The sequence below is a fragment of the Tachypleus tridentatus genome, chromosome 10 (assembly GCF_004210375.1).
Source record: "Tachypleus tridentatus isolate NWPU-2018 chromosome 10, ASM421037v1, whole genome shotgun sequence".
Classification (NCBI taxonomy): domain Eukaryota; kingdom Metazoa; phylum Arthropoda; class Merostomata; order Xiphosura; family Limulidae; genus Tachypleus; species Tachypleus tridentatus.
This window is the reverse complement of record NC_134834.1, coordinates 97,228,090-97,246,738: the sequence shown is the minus strand read 5'-3', so window position 1 is coordinate 97,246,738 and position 18,649 is coordinate 97,228,090. Positions and strand designations below refer to the sequence as shown.

Sequence of the window (18,649 nt, the reverse complement as noted above, 5' to 3'; positions counted from 1 at the left end):
GAGACCTTGGATAAAATCAAACACATCAGTCAAAAGGGTTTGATGGATTAGAGTAAATTAATCAATGAGACCTTGGATGAAATCAAACACATCAGTCAAAAGGGTTTGATGGATTAGAGTAAATTAATCAATGAAACCTTGAATGAAATCAAACACATCAATCAAAAGGGTTTGATGGATTAGAGTAAATTAATCAATGAAACCTTGAATGAAATCAAACACATCAGTCAAAAGGGTTTGATGGATTAGAGTAAATTAATCAATGAAACCTTGAATGAAATCAAACACATCAATCAAAAGGGTTTGATGGATTAGAGTAAATTAATCAATGAAACCTTGAATGAAATCAAACACATCAATCAAAAGGGTTTGATGGATTAGAGTAAATTAATCAATGAGACCTTGGATGAAATCAAACACATCAGTCAAAAGGGTTTGATGGATTAGAGTAAATTAATCAATGAGACCTTGGATGAAATCAAACACATCAGTCAAAAGGGTTTGATGGATTAGAGTAAATTAATCAATGAGACCTTGGATGAAATCAAACACATTACGTCAAGAGGGTTTGACTTCCTGAGTCCAAAACTGTAATTAGATCTTAAATCTGTCAAGAGATTACAAAGCTATGAGTTAAAAGTTTGTACTTATAAAAATTCAGAGCCATTCTATAAGCTGCTATACCACAGCTAAAAAGTGTTAGAAAGGATCCAATTGTTAATGTTTGTTAATTGTTAATGAAATTGATATTGTTGATGCCTTATCTTTTTCTATAATTAATTAATAGTGAGGATGGTAAGAGTAGGAAACAAGTATAAATTCTGATGGGGTAGGAGCCATCTTCAACTGAGATAGCTTTGTATTTATTTTCCTAACAACTTTGTTTGACTTTTCAATGATGGTTCTTCAATAATAAGGACAGGTTTTTTATTTTTAGAAGTTTAATTAAGTGAATAGAATAGCCTAGACAGACCAATAAGAACTTTTTGTTGTCCTTAATTGCAGGCTACATTAACTTAAGTTCACATGACATGTTTTTGATCCTAGTAAAGTTGTAATAATAATATCACTGAAGGATATTTAAATTTCTGAGTTAGAAATATTATCCCTAAAGAAACTATTTCCAATTAGCTTTAAATAAATAGTAACAACTATCATGAAACCTACAATATTTCAAAATATTGTTTTGAAGTCTTTGTAAAAAAAATTAGTTCAAACCTACAATTTCTTAGGCTTTAGCTATAGTGTAACCATAGACTTTCTATATGCCTAATTTCTCATAAAATGATAGTTATTTTTTCTTTGGTTTGGGGAACAAATACATATTTTGTTGGTGCTTTACAAACAAAGGTTATTGGGTAATAGCATACATATACGTATTGCAAGTATGCTCAAATGTGAAGAATATTTCACTGTGGCTAATATCTTGCCTTAAATAATAATTCCAATATGTGTTCCATATATACCATAAGATTCAGGAAATGCTGTAAGAAAAATCACAAATCAACATCTACAGTGTGGTATTCTACAATGTAGTTTTACAGTTAGATTACTTTATAACAGCCATTACAAAGCTTTTAGTACCTGAAGTGTAACATTGGGAGCAACTGTGTTATTCAGCATATCATTTGTGTTTTCTGGGAACACTGGTGCTGATACTTGAGTCAGGGGCTCTGCAGCTGTCTGAGAAGACTGTACAACTTGCTGTTGTTGTTGTTGTTGTTGCTGTTGTGCTCAAAAACGTTTTGATGCTGAAGCATTTTCTGTCGACGTTCAAGAAGCCGTTGATACACCTGATTTGTCACAATAAAATAAACACCATAAAAACCTGTCACGTCAAGATACATTTGACAAGTAACTCATAACTAATCTTTTATTTCAATTTCACAGTATGTGAAAAACTATGAATTTTCTAGCAATAGCCAATATTTTCTGTATTAAAAAAAATCCCTTCATGCTGTATTGTTTTCTTCAAAAAGTTGATATTTCCAAATTCACAACACACAAAATGCAATTAAATTCCAAAGAAATCAAATTAATTATTTTTCTCAAATATGTAATAATGACAGTACAGTATCATAATCTAAGTATATCTTAATAAATTACATGTCAAGCTCAATTTTACATACCTCAGGGGTCAGTCCTCCTCCAGAATTCAGAAGTTGCAGACCTCCAGGTCGCTGAAAATTTCCTACAGCCACTCCTTGCTGTACACCAGTCAGAACTCCAGGATTCTGAGCTTTTAACTTGTATCCAGCTTGACTTCCACTGGAATAGGTAGGCAAAGACGGTACAGAAAGGTAGTTGTTTGTAGATGAAAAACTGACAACAGTGTTTGGAGGAACCACAGTTCCTAAACCCATACCAGAAGACTGAATGTACACAGATGATGGAACAGCATGAGCTGCAGTTGTACTGCTTCTAGCTGCGGTCTCATAGCTCATCAGCTGTTGTTGAATAGCATTAATAGCAAGTTTTTCATGAACGTCCTGGACAGTGTTGTCAGGCTGGTTGTTGGAAGGCACACTTTCCGGGGCTGAAGATCCTGATGGTTGCTCAAACACTTCATCAAGTATTTTACGTATCATGTTATCATCTATTGGTGTTGTCTCCATCTCCTGTTGCATGCTCCAAACCTAACGTAATGCAACTTTATCTTAACATCACCAATAAATAATAGTTTAATTGTTCAGATTGAACAACACGGAAACAAATTATTACAAAATTAAAAAAATAAAACTGTTCAAAGGCTATTTGTGCCAACTGTACCTGCTAAGCAACAGAAGGAAAGCAGCTAGTCAGTACCATTCACCTCTGAAATTACTCTCTACCAATGAATAGTAGGATTAACTATCACATTATAATGCTATCACAACTGAGAGGACAAGCATGTCCTGTAACTGAATTTATTTCTGCAACCCATAAATAGCAAGTTAACTGCTTTCTTTATATCCAGAAAGCAAAGATATTAAAAGTGCAATTAAAGATTTCAAAGCAATAATAAAAATGAAAGTATCAATTACTGATTGATTGTTACTAATCCTACCATAACGTACACATCAGATAGCTAGTCACTTTGATGGTGGTTTGAAGCCAGAATCTGTTTCATCATATGATTTTCTCTTGGAGAGTGCACTCAAACCAGCCAACCCACAATTAACCACTCTAACCATCAAGCCATGCCAGGCCTAGTATGCAAATACATATATGCAAACACTCATATACAAAAACCATCAGCACCTCTTTTGATATAATGTGTCCACAAGAAATTGTTTAGGATTAAGACTAGCACCTACTTTTGGATATAAAACTTAGTATATAACTAAAGTATCATATTTTTATTTCTGTCTTGTTGAAAACTGTAAAATTCAACTAAACTTGCTTTCAGTTTTGCTTCTAAAGCTGAAAAATTAAAACATATGAAAGGTGAATTATTTTTTTTACCGCTGTTTCTCATAAAGCTCCCTTTTACTTAATACATCAGAAGTCCTTCCTGACAAAATGCCTTCAAATAAACTAACTATATCATGATTTTTTAAAAGGCATATAAAGATAGTATATCAATTTTATTGATTCCAGTACTTGTTTGACTGTTTTTTGAAGTCATTACTTTGGCAGTTGCTTTTCCTTTAGAAGACTCATTCATCATTATATGAACGTAAAGATTAATAGAGGGGGACTTTTAGAATTACCTGTTCATAATTTCTATAAAAAGTAAAGAAATAACTTTTATGAATAAGATCTATTCATTAAAAAAAAGGTATCTATATAAATCTGTTTTAAGTGATATACAAGATATTTTATTGTAAACTCTCTTTTAACAAAGTGGGTAAGTACATCACATCATTAGGTCTGCAACCATATGTCTGTTCATAGGTGTATTTAAAACCAGGATATCTTACCAAAGGAACCAAAAGGGTTAAATATTATAATATAATAAGATCTGGTGTTTGTGTGTCATCTAACTCCTCATAAAGTGCTGTTCACACTGACTTCTAAGTGATACCAAACAAACTGTATTTGTCCTGAGATTTTAATAAAGATAATTTTTTTTCACATCACCCTTTTGAGAACCTAAGGATTTCCCAAAAAAAACAAAACACATTCTCATATACTGCTGGAGTCATCAACTTGTAAATGGTGCCAAATGAATCATCTCATTGTAAATGGTGCCAAATGAATCATCTCAGTTCTGATACATGCACAAATGTAAATCTTTTTACTGAACCCTTTAGGAAACCCAGGTATTTCGCAAAAAACACTTTTATGGGGATCCCCTGAAAGTAGGGTCCACATGTGACATTGATTTACATTAGAGCATGAAAAAATAAGTAAGCCTTATAATTACTGTTTATAACTTAGTTAAAGAAATTCCTATTATAATACAAGCTTAATGATCATTAAACTGAAAAAGTGCAAAACTGCAGTTCAAGCATTAAATGTGACCCACGGGGCCCACAGGTTTGCTAGTTTTTAGCAACAAAATTGAATTACCTTTTTCTACAATCATTAATGCAAAATATCTTGAGACTATCTTGCAATAAAATTTCTTACTAAAAACAAAGTAATTTGAAATTACTTAGGGTGCCTTTTTTTACTGCACTGGAACTGTCGATAAGATATATATACATAAAACAGATCTACTATTTTATATACATTACGTAAAACCACATTACAATAGGATAGCTAGTGGCACACATTACCCGAGGATAGACACACACCTCATCCAGTATCTGTGACAACATAGGATCTGATGTCTGGCTTTGTGCTGTCAGCCCAACCACAGAATCAAATGAACTGACATCTCCAAGCAAATCTGAAAGTGTTAAACTCCTAGCAGATTGTTGAAACACCTCATTGGATGGCTGAAAATTGTTGTTGTAAATGCTCTGTCCTGATTGGTTTGAAATGGTAGCATTTGTTGAAGCAGTTGCCAACGCTCGTGTCAGCTGAGAGCCATCAGAATTGTTCAATATACGACTAAGAAATCCTTGATACTGCCGGTGTTGAGTTGAGGATCCAAGTTGGGGTAACTGTCCTGAGGAAGGATTTACAGTGGTTACTGAATGGTGGCTAAGAGTAACATGCCCTCTAGAGTCTGTAGTAACTACATCCTGATGAAGCAGGGATTGGTTTGTAGACATGGTATGGCCAGTTCCATGCTGTGTTGAAATGCTAGAAGAACCAGATGTAATGGCCACACAGGGTGTCTGAATCAGCTTCTTCTCCAGATTTTTAGGTAATCGATCTTGGGGTAGCTGAGACATGATTGAATTTGCAATAGTAGTGGGGACAGAAGGCTCTGTCTTAGGCGTCTGAGCCAGCATGGAAGCCAACATAGGATTCTGGCCAGCCAAGTGTGGCTATAAAGAAAGAAAATATAGTACATTGATTATTATAAGTACATTAGATGTAACATTTAAGAAATAATTCATTTTTAGTCATAATTACAAACTTTCCTTAAATACATTTCAAAACGTTTTCCAATGATTTATGTAAGGTTCAGCACTGAAGAATATTTATATTTCTTGAACAAAAGTATCATAAGGTACTCACTGGAAACAGCAGCATCTACCATGTCTACAGCTCTCCTTAATTAAAACAAGAATGAATGCCTTGTTGTGTTAGAAGTTCCTGTTCATGACCACAATGTTATTTAATATGTGAACCTAGCACTTCAAAAAATATTTGTAAAATAAAGCTAAACTAGATGTACTTTGTGCAGGTTTCTGTTTCAAGAGTAGATAAAACCAAAATTATGAGTATCATTTTTATTTCTCAATATATGTTTATATGTAATGCTGTGTTTTAGCCTACAGAGTGCATAATTCTTCTTGTAATTCATGGTGTTCTCACATTTTACTTATATCACAACAGCACAAGTTGCAATGTTAAACATCTCTTATGCCACATCATTTTAATATCCACTGACTGACTGACTGACAGATAACACACCACTCTATTGTGGTGCAAGTGATTAAAACAGGTGACCCCTCCAGGTGGACTTCAGCCCTTTCAGTGATATAATATTACTTCTGATTCTTGACCAACACACAAACTTTATTTTTTTTACCATAAAATCTCAAAGATACACGAATCTATTACCTTCTTTTTCTTTTAAGTGTATTTATAACAATTCCTATAACTTGTAAGTAAAGTTATATTTATTCATTTGTATCAACACTTCTAAATTATGTTATATTAGATACTATAGACCTTTAAATATGACAAAATTCCCTGCCATTACTTACAAAGATATTGCAGAAGATACAGTTGTATGGAAAACACCAGTTTTACATTACAAACACACAGTTTAGTGAAGCTTGTTTAGGTTATGACTTTAATGTACTTTTACTAATTATTGTAATAATAATTTGAAACATAAGTTAAATGGTAACAAGCCACAGTAATTGTTAGAGAATATACACATGAGAAAAGTAAATTAAAATAAACTTATGCGTGTGTGTGTGTTTTCTTATAGCAAAGCCACATCGAGCTGTCTGCTGAGCCCACTGAGGGGAATTGAACCCCTGATTTTAGCATTGTAAATCCACAGATTTACTGCCACACAAAGAACATAAACTTATGAAAGATACATGCATACATACATTTTTGTATTCATTTAACATTCAAAAACTTTCTCAGCCATTTTATTTTACATTTCTCATTAAAGAAACAGATGGTGTGAGCAAAATTTGGGATTGTTAGGCATGTTTTTATATCCAGAAAGCAAAAATATTAAATGTGCACTCCATCTTGACATACTTCTGGAAATGACATTCAATAAATTTCTAGCAATTAAAGATTTCATCACAATAATAAAAATGAAAGCACCAATTAGATGAAAAGAGCTGTTACTAATTTTATCATAACTTACATGTTGGATAGCTGGCCGTTTTGATGGTGGTTTGAGGCCAGAATCTGTGTTATCGTCAGATTTTCTTTTGGAAAGTGTGCTTAAGGCTTCACTAAGTGAGGATGGAAGGGATGGGGAGTTCGAAGAGTGACCAGAACCAAGGCCAAAATCCTTAAAAATCTGGTCAGAAGAATTTGACTGAGAGTTTGCATCTCCAGCCACAGAGTTCTCATTCTAAAAGAAACAAATAATCTTCTTTCCACAAAACTTAACATTATGAACACAGCAAATAGTTTGCTAATTTAAAACACTAATTTAGTTATTCAACATTATGTATTTCTTATTAGCTCTAATATACAACTTCACATCTGAATACTAGTTCATGCAAAAGTTATAAAGTGCATATGTGAACGGGTACAACTTACAGTGGAAATATCTGTCTAATAAAATAGGAAACAAACAAACATATTCCACTTAACTGTGACATCAAGTAACTACTTTCTTTTTATGACTAATATAATCTCTTGCTAAACATAATAGTTCTAAGGTGCCTATCCCAGATTTTAATATTTAAAATAGTATAACACTTTAGAACCAAATCAAATTTCATTTGGACAATCATGAATTTCTTAATGCATATGAGAAACACAGGTACATATATTCTTATTTGCACAATACTTCCTAAGAAGAAAATTTTCAAGGAAACAGTATTTTAATATATACAGTAAAGAATACAAAAGTTCATTATTTTTTAAACAACTACCTTATCAGGAGATTCTGCTTTAAGCAGCTGTTGAATTAACATATCTTGAGACTTTCGACTACTTCTGTCACTTTCCACCTCACTGTTTAAAAGCTAAAAACAGAAAAAACATAACCAGGTTTGAACAAAACACAATTCCTTTATGATTTTACAGTAATGTTTCAAGATTATTAAAGATAAAAACTAATGTAGACTTCTGAAATACTTTCATAACAACAAACAGTTAAAGTGCTTATTAGTAACTCATGCTAGAATTAATATTCAATGTCAGGGTAATTTTACAATAGCCTTTACAAGTGTGTAAAATATTCTCCAAAATAAAAATCATATAAACTGTTGCTCACAGTTCAACACACTACTTGATATAATATTCATGTATAACTATATTAAGCAAGTGACTTATCCTCCTTAAATCTAATTTTTACATTAACTACTATAAAACTAGCTTAACCCTTAAATTGCTACCTTCTTCTTATATGCACTTCACATACAGCATTCACTCTATCAATGCCCTCCATAACGTGAACTTACTATTACTGGACTCCACATACTGTATTCACTACCAGTGGACTTCACATACTATATTCACAACTAGCATACACAACATACTGTATTCATTACCAGTGGACTTCACATACTGTATTCACAACTAGCATATACAACATACTGTATTGATTGACTACCAGTATATTCCAGAAGTCATGAGAGAAGGGGATGTAAAAACCATCCCCAATTTTTTTTTTAAATACACATTTGATTTTCAAAAAAATCTCTTAAATTATCAGTGTAGAAGAAAAAGCCCACATTTTTGTGACACTGGTCTTCACATAGTTTATTCATTACCAGTGGATTCCACAAAATTATCTCAGGGAATAATCAATATTTTTGCCTATAGAAAAACTGACTTAAAAACTAGGTGAATATTTTATGAGTTTTTTGTGTTATTTGAAATGAACAAATTCAAGGACTCATAAGAAATCTGTTGCAAACATAATTTTGAAATTGTGATTAAAAAAAACAATCGGATCCATGTGGGCTCATGGTCTGAATCAGTCACTCGAGGGTTGAATATCAAAATTAACTTTTTCTCTATTACTATACACTAACTTCTGTAGGACATCATCCAGTTTTAAGGAAGCCTTTTACAAATTATATTTGGCTGGTGTACCAGTATCACTAAAAACAGTTAATGTAAATTCTCATAAAATGAAATTGATATTATAAATAAACTATAAATCATGAATAAACAAAATTAATTAATATATGATTGATTATAATTATATATACAAATAAAAATAAAATTTATGCCACTGTACTCATTCGTATCTTGTTGTATAAAACACCAACTTACATGTGGCTATTACATTCATAAAAACATGCTGTGACATCTATACCACTGTTCCCACAGTTGTTTTGTTTCATAACAATGCATTATTTTACAAATCTTAACACCAGAGCTTTAACTGTTACAACTGTTTGACACCAAAATAAAAGGTCCAACTTTTATTTCAAAAAATAAATGATATGTTAAATAAATGCTTATTTCAATTCTTATCAATATTTGAAAATAAATTAGTTACATAAAATGTAATCTTATTCACAAATTATTTTAAGATAGATGTTTTGTACTACTAATCTCAAGTTAATAAACATTTAAGAAATACATATACAGACATTAAACTTTGTTGCTTTGACCTTGAATCAGTAACTAAGAAACATTGCTTATTGGATTACCTACTTATAACCTATAACCTGTAAGCCTATAACACTTAAGTTTTAAAAACCATATATTGCAAATGCATAACATTCTGAAAAATGTGTTAAATATCACGAGACATTATTACCACTGGCTTTCTTTGCATGTTTTTATGATGTTGCATTATGTAATCTGAATTAATTAGTAATGCACCATAATGGTTAAAATGCCTGTATATACATATACAACTTTCAAGTACAAGTAGATAGAACAGAGTATAAAGTAGTGTCAGCTATTTTGAGTTTCACAAGAAAGTGACCACAAACAGCTCTTGCAGAGATGAGCAGTGGAATCTAATGGGAAGCTACAAATACTTAGAAAAGAAAACATAGATCTCATAATTTTCTAAGTTTCTTTATATATTCTTTTTATTCCTGAAAATATTTTTGCTATAAATTATATTCATTTGATAGCTTAAAAACTTTTCTCTGACAAAATTTCAGGTATTTTTAGTAGGTTGGCAGCCATGAATAGTAACCCATTTTCTGTGATGTAGTTCTTTAATGCTAATTATTGTTCATCAGGACATGGCTATGTGTGTGAAGATATTGAGGTTCATATGGACTTCTCAACCTTGGACAACCTAAGAAAAATGAAAAACTGTGAGATAACCACTACCAAATAAAAAAAAAATCATGGATGTCCATGTTTTAGAAACTAGATAAGTTATGATTAAATAATTGCTTTTTATGTTTACAGGTATAAGGAAGCCATTTCTGATCTTACTGTTGTGATACTATGGGTGAAAATATGCTAAATTAAGCAGAGATCCAAAAATTCTTTCAAAAGTCACTTTTCATGGTTGCATACATGTATATTCAAATACTGGTATTTCAGATTTGTTTTGTATCAAATCTAGTAAACAGTTTGCAAATTATGATTCTTTAAGGAGCACAGACTTCCAATGGTCAACAAAATGACTGCAATTGTCTTCACAGTTAGACAAGATTTAATCTAAATTCAAACTGTATTTATTTCAGAGAAATTATCACACTAAAGTTGATGGCTACAGCATTATATTAAATATATTGTAGACTCAATTAAGTGATAAATTGAACTACAATGCATGAAAACTAACTAGTCTGTTCTGATTACTGATGAAAATGGACAAACCATGTATGTTTAAATAAAGATATGAGGGTGAATGTGGTGACAAACTTCTATGCTCTATTAATAACAAACTAAGCACAGTAACAGACATCAGTTAATCAAGTAAAGCATATGGTGTTGCTCTATGGTCAGGGCTTCAGAATACATTTTTACAAAATCTAAATTTGAAAACTCATTATCACAAGAACTATGTATGTAAATATACATCAAATACTAATTTATCAGGTACACCTGATAAGGAAGTGGGGGTCTTCTACCAAACAGGTATGGTGTTCAACTAAAACATTTGATTTCTTGCAACAGTGCCTCTGTTATGGAGAGCTATGCAGGCTGTAGAGAGAAAGGGAACACTCAGAAAGATGAAAATCTGCCTATTTAAGCCACTCAGTTGTTTCAGAGCAAGATTCATCTGTTTGAGAAATGTGATGAAGGAGCTGAAAACTGGACAGATGAAGTGAAAGTGAGTACAAGGCACTCTGAGTGATCTTTATGCCTTGGAAGCCCAGTATCACAAAGGCTGCATGAACCAGTTCTTCTCAACAGCTGTTTATTGCCTCAAGAAATAGAAACCTCATCTTATGAAGACAATCATTCAGCACTAGAAAATGCCATTAAAGCAATGTGTAAAACTTAAAATCATGTGTGAAACTTGGCATGTTTTTGAAGAGTACATTAAGGTGCCAAACTTGAAAGGATTCATCTATCTGGCAAACTAAGGAGACAATTCAGGGGATAATTTCTTGTGTTATCATTTGCAAGTCTTGTAAATGTATTCACCTTCTAAACAAACACTGCAAAGATGCTCCAAACTTTCAAAGATGATGATCTAGATAACCTCTCTTTTAGCATTAGAAAAGTATCCAAGCATGTGGCATTTAAGTGTAAAGTAATCCCTTTGACAGATCTTGCTACAACACCTACACAGAACTGAATATGAATACTGAATCTGTTTCAACAATATTACAGAAATTGTTGTCTAAAATATCTCAAAATTCTTCAACTCTTTGCCAGCATTGTTTATTGGAAATATTGTAATGAGTGTTGCCAAAGAGAAGAAACAAATCTGCAGATTGGAATTAGTGTTAATGGAAGATTCAAAGGAATTGCTGAATCATCTGTTTGATTACAATGTTACACAAGACAATAATGAAGTGCTTTGATTCAAGAAGACACTGATGTAGCAGTGTCAAGTGATCTCTCTCAGTAAGGTACATCAGATGAAAAGCATGGTCTAGTTCAAATCATTTCTGATAATTTTGATAGTGACATATTGTTCATGAATGGCAAGAAGTTAACACATTCTCTGGCAATGATTATCATATGCCCATCAGATACTGATGAGTCTAAAGCACAAAAGACTATTAAGAGACTAAAGAAATAAGAAAATGCCCAACTCAAAACTGATATGGCCCAAATAATCCAAGAATGCCAAGAATAGCTAGTCCAACAGTCATATCAGAGGTAGAAATCCACCAAGCAGTGTCATGCAAATAAGCTGAAGACACTGACTTTTGATTTTTTTTCCATGATATGCTCATCAACAAAAGCTGACTATGTTGTAACTTCATACTGCAAAAATGGTTACAATATGAAGGACATATTAAGACCCAAGACCAAAACTGTACTCCTCCTATTGATAGATACGACACCGGCAGACCCTTTCACAATGCTGTTAAACATGATGAAAGTGCAACAACTATCAACAGAAGCAGAGCAGGATTACATTGTAATCATAGCTGAATAGCAGTTATAACAATTAGCTCTGTATGTCCAGTGGGAAAACCAGACTAAATTTAGGAAAATTTACCAAAAAAAGACTAGATAGAATGCACTTGTTAACGAGTTACTGTAATTCTATTGGAGCCTTTATGGATGAGTTCGAAATTAAAGAAATACTGAATTCAGTATTTAGTGGTGTGGCCAAAACGTTGAATCACAAGAGATATCCATAGTAATGTCAGAGCACTAATGATACTGGTAGAAGAGTTGTTTGTTGTTGTTTTTTTTGCCCTTGTTTGGAATACATCTGGAAAGCATTGCTAATCTCCTGAAAGCATTAAAAGATATTGCTTTTCAAAGTAAAACAGCAAAGCACTGGATAGATTGTCTCATCAAACCAGTCTTTATAATACCCAAGTACACCCTTAGAGTACAAGAAAGTGATTTGGCCATTGCATTTGGCAACTGAAAAAGATATGATTCCAATTCTATTTGCAGCACAGCATGTATAATATGCATGATATGTCTTGTATTACTTGAGATTAATTGAAAGCTACGACAACAACTCAGGAGGAGACTGGTACCATTAACATTCAGCATGTGATACGAGTGGAGACTGGCATTGTTCTTGTAATTGTTAATGACACTGACATATAAATACTTTTGCTGCACTTCCATTATCAGAAAAATATATCATGTGAGGTATTGATGGTTTCTCCAATCCAAGGATGAGGTGTTCTTGATGTGAATGTAACTCTATCGAAGCACAGCAATGTTATCCCAGATTTGTTGGCTGCACAAAGCTTAATAGACTGTAATACTTTTGGCATCATACTTTAGAGTTGGCAAGTTGATGGTTGTAAGAATTCTAAAATCTTATAATTGTTCACTTGACCTTCTGGGCACTAATGCAAACTTCTCTGATGTTTAAAAGCAAATTATTTGTTTCACTTTGTCATGTTACAGTCATTCTCAGTGTCAGTCTATGTCTGAGGCTCACAAAAAAAAAAAAGGAAAAAAAAGGATGTGGCTGTCAAAAGTCAGAAGGATTAAAGCCTGTGCTCCAAAGCTCTGTTCCTTGCCTCTTACTCGTGAGACATTCCGAAATAATGTAAACAGAGCTCATCTTCAAGTAGCTCTTTGGTTCTATGCTCTGGACAAACTTTTACGTACCTTAGATCCTACAGATTTTGGATGGTCCAGAACCTCTTGATCCAATGCACTGAATACAATTCCATACAAGATGATACTCCACTCATTCCACTAGAACTTCTGAAGCTCATTCATTGTTCATGCCAAACTGCACATAAAAAACATCTGTACAAGTTCTCATGCACATCATTCTGATCATGACAGACTGGAAACATCTGTCACAATGAAAAAAGTCCAATCTTTGTCAGATGAAGTGAATGAATGTGATTAAATAAGCCTTCAAGTAATAAAGAGAGTAATTTTATACAATGAGTTGATTGTCATATAAATTGATAGACACATCATTCTAGTCTAGAGTTATTTGATTTCATATTTTTATATGACAAAAATTCATTCTAAGGGCATTTTGGATGCCATGCTTGATTTTGCATATGTCTACATACAGCATCATAAATGGCTTTTTCACAAGCAAAATCATAAAACAACAGTTGATTCATGTTTATAGCTCATCTAGTTGTGAAGATACAGATTTAAATGAAGTTTTCTGATTTGGTTGTGACCATCTTGAATTTTTAATTTTTCTCAATTTGACCACGAATGAGAACTCCATACCAACCTATATTTTTTCACAGACATTTTGATAAACAATAATATGCATTAAAAAAAAAACTATATCACAAAAAAATGGGTTGGGTGACTAATTGGCCTTTGGATGCCATACTGTAGTTACATAAAACTAGTACTGAGCACATGCAATTAACTATAGTGAAATAAAAAAACTGCATATGTTAAATGGGCAGACCTTCTATAATTTAGTAAATCTTTATTTTTCATTGGGTGTGACTCCTATACCAAATAAAACATGGAAATTAGTGAAATTTGTAAATCAATTAATTACCAAGTTCATTTGTTAATTACCTTCACATGAAACTTTGATAGCACGAACAGCCAAAAACTGTAATCATTGGAGCTTTCTTATTATATTTGTGAGTGGTGATACTAATAGGCTAGCTTAACAACCTTAAATGTTCAAAAAATAATACAAAATCATAAGGGTTATAATTTAGATACTTGTATAACTGGAATAATCAAAACAGTAATAATCAGAAAAACTAATTTCAGTTAAAGAGGTGAACATTCGTGGAAAAGAACAATGAGTCTGTACAACACCATCCCAACATTGCCAATAAAAATGTATATATTACTGCTTGGGACCTGCAGTAAGGCATATTTGTACCCAATCCCATGAAGTTGGTTGACATACACATGAAAAGTTCATGAAAACACCAAATTTTGCTTTACTCACTGAAAAATTGAGCTAAAGATAAAAATTCTTCGGGTAAAAAAGTATCTTTATATGTACCAAATCCCATGTAAATTGGTCAGAATATGTTATAATACTGTAATTGTTAATTACATTTTTGTAGCATTATGACCACTCTGTATTCACTAAAACATTTTAATCTGTTAATGTTAAACTGGTAAAGAAATTGTGTGAGTAACTGATCAACCCCCTCCCCTCCCCCAATTATGCATTTTTCTGAACTCTGACCTGCCATAAAAAGAGGACTTGAAATGAGCAAATATAACTCTTTTATAGTCAATGTGTTGGGCTCATAAAATTTCATATTACTGCCAACTTTTATCTTAATTACTGTAAACATTACTGCACAGGAACCCACAATATACATTTTAGGGTTGTTTGGCCTTTGACCCCATAAAATCCTTAAAAGGCCTAAATAAAAAATTAAAAGATGCCTGTGCACATTAGTTCTCCATCAGATTTCGAGCCAATGGCAGCCAAATGAAAAGTGTTTGAAAGACAAAATAAGAAACAATATAAAAACAGTATTTCTCGCTGTGGAGAAAATAAATAAATTACTTTTGTGATGTAAATCAAGTTAACTGTAAGTCTGATTTATTATTATTTTACAAACGATCCTCTTAGGTAACCAACTACATCAGTTATTCAAATTCATTGCCCATTACTTCTCCAAAAGATATAATTTTTTTAAGTTGTGTGCATATGTGTGTTTGTGTACATAAAAGGTTTTCATAGCACCCATTTTCCCAAAAAACCTAATAACACAAACTTTTCTCTACTAAAGTAAATATTTACTGATAAAATTGTAGAATATTCTTGTCTAGTAAGCTGTGCAGAATGTTAACAAATAATACCTATCAGACACTACCTGTCAAGGAATATACTTAAGATGACCAATAACATTTTTCTGCAAGAACTTTAGAGAGAATATTTCATATCAGTCATTAATCAGTTTAATGGTAAATTGACGTGGCTATAAAAAGTTTACTTCAAGAGTCATACAGCTCATAAATATTAGTATACAATTATAAATCAATGGCGTAAAACTGCTTCTTAACCCTTTCTTAATGGTTCGTGGATCAAATACATAATAAGAGCCTCATATCTGTTTCATCTGCTGAGATATGGCTTATGTAGTGAATCAAACACAGTGGCCTCTTTCACCTCTTTCCATTTTTATAAATGGTCCCTTATATACACTAACTTCAATATATGACATATGAATAACCAATCAAATGCTTGGAATGTCCCCCTAGTGGCTTTCTCAGCCATTTAGAAGTTCTAGAAAAGTCACTTTATTCTTTCAAGTCAAGGTTTCATGCAAGTATGTTGTATCTTTAGGTTTGATCAAAATGACATACTTTTTTAAAATCTAAATACAGCTTAGTTATTAAGCTTAATAAATTATAGTGGAATTCTGTGGTTTCAGTATAGTTATTTATGATGTTTTGGTTATTTCAAATGTATATAAAAAAACCTAAAAAACTGCATTTTGTTTCACATCCTCTATGTGCCAAAATTAAACAGGATTAGCAACCTGTGATAAGCAGCAAACAAGTACAAAGGTTGTTGTAAATAGACGGGTGCACGTGCACTGCTTCATCAATGCAACTTCTATAATTTTAACCAGGCATGACTGGAAGGTCAATATAATAAAAATAATATAAACAGATATAATGTTATGAGACTTAAGCTATTCAGACTAAACATTCGTGTTTTTGCATTGTAATTTGTAGTCATTCTAGAATGAAAAAAGCATAATTAGTGTTTATTTCCTGCTTTTTCTGGTGGTTATGAGGTTGGTCAAATTGACCCTGCACAGTTAGGATAAAGAAAATAACTGAAAAAATATAAAATTTTATGGAGAACAAACATCTAAAATGTACTTAGAAATTTTTAAAAATTACAAAAGTAATATCTGAGATTTTAGGAAAAAGAATACATTTTAATCATAATATAAAAATCACTTCTCACTCAGACTTGTAATAATATAAAACTTGATATTTTCACAAAAAAATCTTTTAGGGTTTGAAGGGGTTAATGTTCTTTTTTTTAACTGATTAAGTAATTCTTCCAAAATAGCAAATAGATTTGGTTTATCTTTCACTTTATCCTCAGGCAATAAACCTAAGGCAATTGCTTTAAGAAAGTTTATACCCTCAATCACAATAATCATACTGACACATTTGATATATGAAACTGAGCCTTAATTTAAGAATTAAAATGACTATAATGCTTAATCAAGACAGCTCACCTTTCTAAGCATATTGTTATTGTTGACAGGCCTCTTAGAGGCTTCTATATTTGTATCGCTTCTGAAACTGTCCATATCTAAAGACATTCCACTTTTACCACTTCCACTAGGAAAGCGAGATTTACCAGAAAGTTCTGACATAGCATCTTCATCTTGGTTTAGAAGTTCCCGTAATATTACATTTCTTGATGAACCATTGGAATTGTCATCACCGGTTGCAACAGACATTTCTCTCATTTCTAATCCATTTTCAGGACTTGTAGCTAGATTACTCTGAGAAACATTGAACATTTTTGAAAATGGAGAATTTCCAGAAGAAGAGTCTGTTCTCTCAGCACTCTGAGTCAATAAGTTCCTAAGCTTTGGATTGGTTCCAAGTGACATTTTATGATCTGATAAACCTATCAGAGAGATATTTCTATTACCAGAATTAACATCTGATATGACACAAGTTTCATTTTCCATTTTTTTCAGTCCCATTGTCACAGGAGTTGCTCTTCCATTTGAAGGTGGGCACTGAAGAGAACTAAATGAGAATGAACTAAGTGTAGCTGCTCGACCAACACCAGTGCTTCCTGAAGAGGTCAACTGAGGGGTTGGAGATCTTGATACGGGTGACATTTCAGTTGTGAAGGCACTGTTAGACAACTGGACCTGCTGAATTGAGCCCAAAGTCATCCTACTGTTACTTCCACCACTGGCACTAGTGGCTGGGGAAAGATTGGATACAGTGCTGTTTGTAGGAAGCCCTTCCCTACTGTTTTCTGTAGTCAGTTTCCAGCTTGGTGATGGAAAAAGGTCAAGGCCGAGGTCATCCAGGCTGAAGTCATGATGTGCCGAAGGCAATGATGTAAGGCTAGAATAGAGGGAACTGGAACAAGAGCTATTAACAGTAGTGACTGCTGTGGCACTGGAAGTAAGGATGCTGGTACCTACACTGCTAGATAAAGAACCTCCACTGGCTGAAGAACTACCATTATTTTGATTAGCATCTGTCAAGTCAGGATCTCTACTAAATAACAAAAGAATAACAAACAAATAAAAATGTGCTAGTAAATTTACTAAAACACAATATTAACACACAAGTGTTACATGATGACAATACTGACACAAATGTTAACATGAAAATGTATTTTCAATAGACACTTCCTCCACATACTGATCAGGTATCTTCCTACATATACTTGCACTTGTGATAACTTCAATTTTTAACAAGACAAGACAAAAATGTGCACTGGAAGTAGGAAGAATGGTTTGGAATGTGTGAGGAAATGAATATGTATTGGAAATACATTTTCAGATTAAGAAGTTGTTAACTTTTAAGATGATAGCTCACTCTACACACAGATTAGCTAGAATCCCACCATAAATTGGTGGAGGAGCCAGTGTACCTAGATAAGCTCCATTTAGAAGGCAGATAAAGAAAAGCTCACTGAGCATGACACCTGATGGTAAAGGCACACCCATGGTAGACCACATTTTGTCTTGACCACGGAATACTTTCTGCCCAGAATGTGGAGGAAAGAGGCAAGTGAACTCCACGTATCACCAGAATGGATGAAATGATAACATGACCATCTGAGCACTTTCACACAAGCAGTTGATGAACCCATTAGTTACACAATATGTGTGCTTGCCTTTACTCCACTATACAGATGCTGGCTTGAGGAGGAAAGTACATCAGTTACTGAAGAGACACAAGCTGCAGAAGAAAG

At 32.9% G+C, this 18,649-nt stretch overlaps 1 pseudogene across 1 annotated transcript in view; it reads right to left on the bottom strand.

Moving 5' to 3' along the window:
- The window catches only part of LOC143228415 (uncharacterized), a 59,178-nt pseudogene that overhangs the window by 12,461 nt on the left and 28,068 nt on the right, over positions 1 to 18,649 (bottom strand). The window contains exons 10-15 of the transcript XR_013015328.1: positions 16,935 to 17,946; positions 7,620 to 7,712; positions 6,878 to 7,090; positions 4,704 to 5,363; positions 2,126 to 2,636; positions 1,585 to 1,733 (exon numbers count right to left, since the gene is read on the bottom strand). The product of XR_013015328.1 is annotated as an uncharacterized LOC143228415 (transcript). The remainder of the gene's footprint in view (positions 1 to 1,584; positions 1,734 to 2,125; positions 2,637 to 4,703; positions 5,364 to 6,877; positions 7,091 to 7,619; positions 7,713 to 16,934; positions 17,947 to 18,649) is intronic.